The sequence below is a fragment of the Venturia canescens genome, chromosome 4 (genome assembly GCF_019457755.1).
Source record: "Venturia canescens isolate UGA chromosome 4, ASM1945775v1, whole genome shotgun sequence".
Taxonomy (NCBI): domain Eukaryota; kingdom Metazoa; phylum Arthropoda; class Insecta; order Hymenoptera; family Ichneumonidae; genus Venturia; species Venturia canescens.
This window is the reverse complement of record NC_057424.1, coordinates 850,001-855,596: the sequence shown is the minus strand read 5'-3', so window position 1 is coordinate 855,596 and position 5,596 is coordinate 850,001. Positions and strand designations below refer to the sequence as shown.

At 37.2% G+C, this 5,596-nt stretch overlaps 1 non-coding gene across 1 annotated transcript in view; it reads right to left on the bottom strand.

Moving 5' to 3' along the window:
* Positions 1-4,716: 4,716 nt before the first annotated feature.
* LOC122410354 (small subunit ribosomal RNA) overlaps positions 4,717-5,596 on the bottom strand; it is a 1,913-nt gene continuing 1,033 nt past the window's right edge. Inside the window, exon 1 of the ribosomal RNA XR_006260928.1 lies at positions 4,717-5,596. This exon is cut by the window's right edge and continues 1,033 nt beyond it. This is a non-coding gene — a ribosomal RNA (small subunit ribosomal RNA).

Genomic DNA, 5,596 nt, shown 5'->3' with positions numbered 1-5,596 from the left:
TGCCTAATATGTGTCCTATGATTTTCTACTATTTCTTCATGCTGATTGTGGTAACGTGATTCAAAAGGTTTCCAATTATGATCATCAATCGCACATTTTGTACAACAGATTCTCAAAACAGTTTCTGGTCTTGATATAAGTGTAGTTATTCTTTTTCCACCTGGTCTGTCGAGTAATAAATTTTGAAACTTGTTCCAAAAAGTCTTGGGATGCTTTTTTTGCTGATAATATGAAAATTTGAATCGTCGGAATGCGGTAGGCAAACACAAATATTGACAACAATACTTATGAAATGACGTGTATGTTGAGTATTCCTATTCTGCAAACTGCAAATGTGGAATATTGGTGAAAACATTCATTACGATAAGTGTACAGTTGCTCAGTTTTCGATGCGACTAAGTATAATACCTGCCAACATCATGGAAACCTACAGAATTTCTGAATGTTATGTGCGCTATGTGATTTTAATGTAACATCATGACTTCTAACAACTTTCCACTCTAATACTATAGATTTGGATCATTGAAATACAGCAAAAATCTGCAAACTATAAAATTTATATACTGTGCCATTCATTTTATTTTTTGACTCCCACCGTAACATAAATATGAAGTGAAAAATTCATTACAAAAGTCTTCAGTTGCTCATTTATGGATGGATTTGAAACTGCTGTCTTCCAAACTCATTGCGCAGATACATTGAATTGCAGCCGATACCTGCGAATTTGGAAATTTCTGTGGATAAGTATATGTGCTAAGTATCACCCCCTATCTTTGATTGTGGTAATATGTAATGGAACTTTGTTCAGCAATTTTAAAGTGTTTCCTTTCAAATAGTGTTGAAGTTTGTATTACTGCAGTATGGAGCGAATACCTTCAAACTTTGATATTTTTGTGTCGCAGCATGTGTGCCAATCATTTAAATTTTTTACTCCAACCGTAACATGTAATTTCAAAAATTCATCACAAAAGTTTTCAGCTTTACTAATTATCTTAATTTTCCTTTTTCTAAATTCTATGCTAAATTTCTGAATTTCCTAATTTATTTCTAAATTATCCTGAAATGAAATTGTTTTCCTCCACAAGCAATGCAGGTACCTTAAACGTCTTTGAATTCCGTTGCTCTGTTGAATCAAGTACGCTCAGTTTTTTTTACTTCTTTGAATTCTGACATAATAAATGTTTCCGGGTGCCTTTTTTCTGCAACTATCAAACTGTAGATAATTGGATCTCCGCGACCACTTGCAAACTTTGGAAATATATTTCATCGGGGGCATGTTTTGGATGACACGAAAATGTCTAGATTCAGAATGCCAAAACGACATTTAAAAATGGCCAATTCTGTTGTATTCGTTGTGTCTTGAATTTGATGTATCTTTTCTCTTTTCATATCATATCTCAGCCCGTAACACGCATTGCTACATGCTCTTGAGTTTCCAATGGACAAAACATATTAGAAGACAAGGAGAAAAATCACCAAAGTCCAAGAACAAACCTCTATCGAAATATTTCCAGTTCAAATTTGACGAAATTTAGGTCTTTTTTCGTGGAAACCAACGTTATAAGCCGAAAATCATATCACGACCTACAACCTGCTTTTCACCGTACTCTTTGGTTCCTAATTGACAAAACATATTAGAGTATAAGGAAAAAAATCGCCAAAGTCCAAGGAGAGACCTGTGACGAAATATTTTCAGTTCAATTTTTACGAAAAATAGGTCTTTTTTCGTGGAAACCTACGCTATAAGCCGAAAATCATATCCCGGCCTCCAACCCGCTTGCGGCCGTGCTCTTGGGTTCCTAATTGACAAAGCATATTAGAGTACAAGGGAAAAAATCGCCGAAGTCCGAGGACAGACCTGTGACGAAATATGTCCAGTGCAATTTTGACGAAAACTAGGTCTTTTTTCGTGAAAACCAACGTTATAAGACGAAAATCATAAATAATTCATAGAAATTTAAACTAATATCCTATAGTCAACTGAACATAAATAAGGAACTTTTGAGAAAAAAGACGTGATATCAAACCATAAACTTCCCCTAGGAAAAAAAAGGTTGGGACAAGTACATTGATGGTCCCTCGTTTGTTGATAATTCCATCCATGAAAAAAACTTTAAAACAAAATTTTTATAAAAAATGGGCAAAAAAATTATTTTATAAAAAAAATACAGAACAATTCGAAAAAAATTTCACAAATCTTGAAAAAGCATCATCTTTAAAAAAAACTAAACTTTATCTCTTTTTTAAAGTGTTAAGAGAATCAAATAACAAGTAAAAAATAAAAACCGAAAAATCGCGCTTGAAATCATTTTGGAAACCGATGCCTCATTCTTCTTATTTGATTCGAAGGGCTAAATCAACAAAAAAAAAATTCCATCTAATTTACGTGCAGCATTAAAATTTATTATATCAATTCGAGGCCAAGTATTTTCTAATAAATTGAAAAAAGTTACCATTTGAGTTACGTGCAGCACTAAAATTTATGATATCAATCGAAGGACAAGTAATTTATGAGTAACTCCAAATTTCAACATCATGGAACTGTTTTAAGAAGCTTTTAAATCCAAAAAAAATCACATGAAAGCTAGTCATTCGTTACTCTATGGTGGCAAAGACTTATAAGAAAATCGATTTTTCTCAGACTTTCAGGATCCTTTGGTATTATTCACAAAATTCAACGTCGATTGGATCGATACAAATTATGTTTAAATATGTGTTAAAAGTACTTGTCCGGCCCATCACTATTCATTCAATAAAAAATCAATCATAAAAAAATGAAATTGTACGGCAGAATCTGGTTAAAAATTTGTTGAAATGCGATTCATTATTAGTTTAATGCTTTTAATAATAGTAGAGGTTAGTTCTTAGTCCGTATGGAATTCGTTCGCTGGAAGAATAAGTAGGAAGTAAGAATTGACATCATTGAATATAAACTGGAGAGTTATTTTGGAAGCATGAACATATATATTATGTACAATTTGTTTCATTTATCGATGCAGAACAAAATCCCTTGCATATTGCGGAATAATTTGTTTCCGTTTTTTATTAAATTAGTGCAACTAAGTAAAAATTACGTAAAGATAATTCTCTCAATTCCCTCTGCATGAATACTTGTGACTTGTGAACCATCAGTTCTAGACAAGCCCTGATTTTTATTTGGATAAACAATTTAAACGGAAAGTGATGGGCCGGACAAGTACTTTTAACACATATTTAAACATAATTTGTATCGATCCAATCGACGTTGAATTTTGTGAATAATACCAAAGGATCCTGAAAGTCTGAGAAAAATCGATTTTCTTATAAGTCTTTGCCACCATAGAGTAACGAATGACTAGCTTTCATGTGATTTTTTTTGGATTTAAAAGCTTCTTAGAACATTTTAATAATGTCAAAATTTGGAGTTACTAATAAAATACTTGTCCACTGATTGATATCATAAATTTTAGTGCTGTACGTAACTCAAGTGGTAACTTTTTTCAATTCATTAGAAAATACTTAGCCTCGAATTGATATAATAAATTTTAATGCTGCACGTAAATTAGATGGAATTTTTTTCAATTGATTTAGCTGTTCGAATCAAATAAAAAGGATGAGGCATCGGTTTGCATAATGATTTCAAACGCGATTTTTCGGTTTTTTATTTTTTACTTGTTATTTGATTTTTTTGAACTTTAAAAAATAGATACAGAATATTTTTTTTTTTAATCATAATGTTTTTTCTAGATTTGTCAATTTTTTTTCGAATTGTACTGTATTTTTTTTTTATAAAATAATTTTTTTGACAATTTTTAAAGAAAATTTTTTTTTAAGTTTTTTTATGGATGGATTTATTAGCATAACATATTTGTGCGTTACAAACAGCATTATTCATAAATCTTGTTCTTAAAAATTCGAGCATCGTCGACAAGGACGGTTTCGCAAGCCCGCCAACCCTAAAATTTAAGGGAGACGCGACGAGCGAAGTCGCTGGTACAAGCGCGCGCAATCAGTTGATCGCAAGCGCAAGGCCGCGACAGCAAAACGGCCGCAAGTCTCGGCGACGACTAAAGACTCCGGAACGAGCCCGGCGTGTGTGTGTCTTTGCCATGTAATGGTTGTGTAATCGCTAAGATAAAAGCGGTCCCGGCGCTGCTCACGCTGATTTTTACTCTTGGGCGAAATTTCATTGAAAAACCTCGGAAAACAGGCACAACGCGTGAGCGCATAGCGAGCTTCCTTTACTGAGCAATAGTGGGGCTCAATTAGGTTGCCCAACGGTGAGCAGCAGCAACACGAGAAACCGCCTTACGGCGCAGTAATGCAGAGAAACAACGAGATGAAGAAACGAATAGAGAATATTGAGGGAAAAAAAAGCTTCAAAGCCCTCTCTCTCCTCCCCCCCCATCCTCACTCGACATTCGTTTTCTTCAAAGCTCGCGACCGTTTCTTCGTTCAAATGGGGCGCGCGGAAGGGACCTTTTTTTTCTTCCCTTCCCTGTCGCACCCGAGATTCTATCCGTGATGTTTTTCTTTCTATCAGGATAGCGCACGCGTTTGCGTCCGAATGGCACGAGCACAAGGACTGTGAAAATGCGTCAACATGATCACGGTAGCGCCAATCGAAAATCTCAAAAACAACACCGCGCTTGTGAGCGTGTTGAACTTTATTTGTTTGAATTACAAAACTTTATTATCGCTGTTGCTCGTTTGCACGGCAAGCGCTTTTATATACGTTAATGATCCTTCCGCAGGTTCACCTACGGAAACCTTGTTACGACTTTTACTTCCTCTAAATGATCAAGTTTGGTCATCTTCCCGGCAACATCGGCAATGCCGTAGCATTGCCGCGCACCAGTCCGAAGACCTCACTAAATCATTCAATCGGTAGTAGCGACGGGCGGTGTGTACAAAGGGCAGGGACGTAATCAACGCGAGCTTATGACTCGCGCTTACTGGGAATTCCTCGTTCATGGGGAATAATTGCAAGCCCTAATCCCTAGCACGAAGGAGGTTCAGCGGGTTACCCGGGCCTTTCGGCCAGGGAAGACACGCTGATTCCTTCAGTGTAGCGCGCGTGCGGCCAAAACATCTAAGGGCATCACAGACCTGTTATTGCTCAATCTCGTGCGGCTAGAAGCCGCCTGTCCCTCTAAGAAGAATTGTTTGTACGTCGGTAGTAAAAACCGCCCGACCGAAGCCGGGGGCCTTCGAGATACCAGAAAGTACGCCTATTTAGCAGGCTAGAGTCTCGTTCGTTATCGGAATTAACCAGACAAATCGCTCCACCAACTAAGAACGGCCATGCACCACCACCCACCGAATCAAGAAAGAGCTATCAATCTGTCAATCCTTCCGGTGTCCGGGCCTGGTGAGGTTTCCCGTGTTGAGTCAAATTAAGCCGCAGGCTCCACTCCTGGTGGTGCCCTTCCGTCAATTCCTTTAAGTTTCAGCTTTGCAACCATACTTCCCCCGGAACCCAAAAGCTTTGGTTTCCCGGAAGCTGCCCGCCGAGTCATCGGAGGAACTTCGGCGGATCGCTAGCTGGCATCGTTTATGGTTAGAACTAGGGCGGTATCTGATCGCCTTCGAACCTCTAACTTTCGTTCTTGATTAA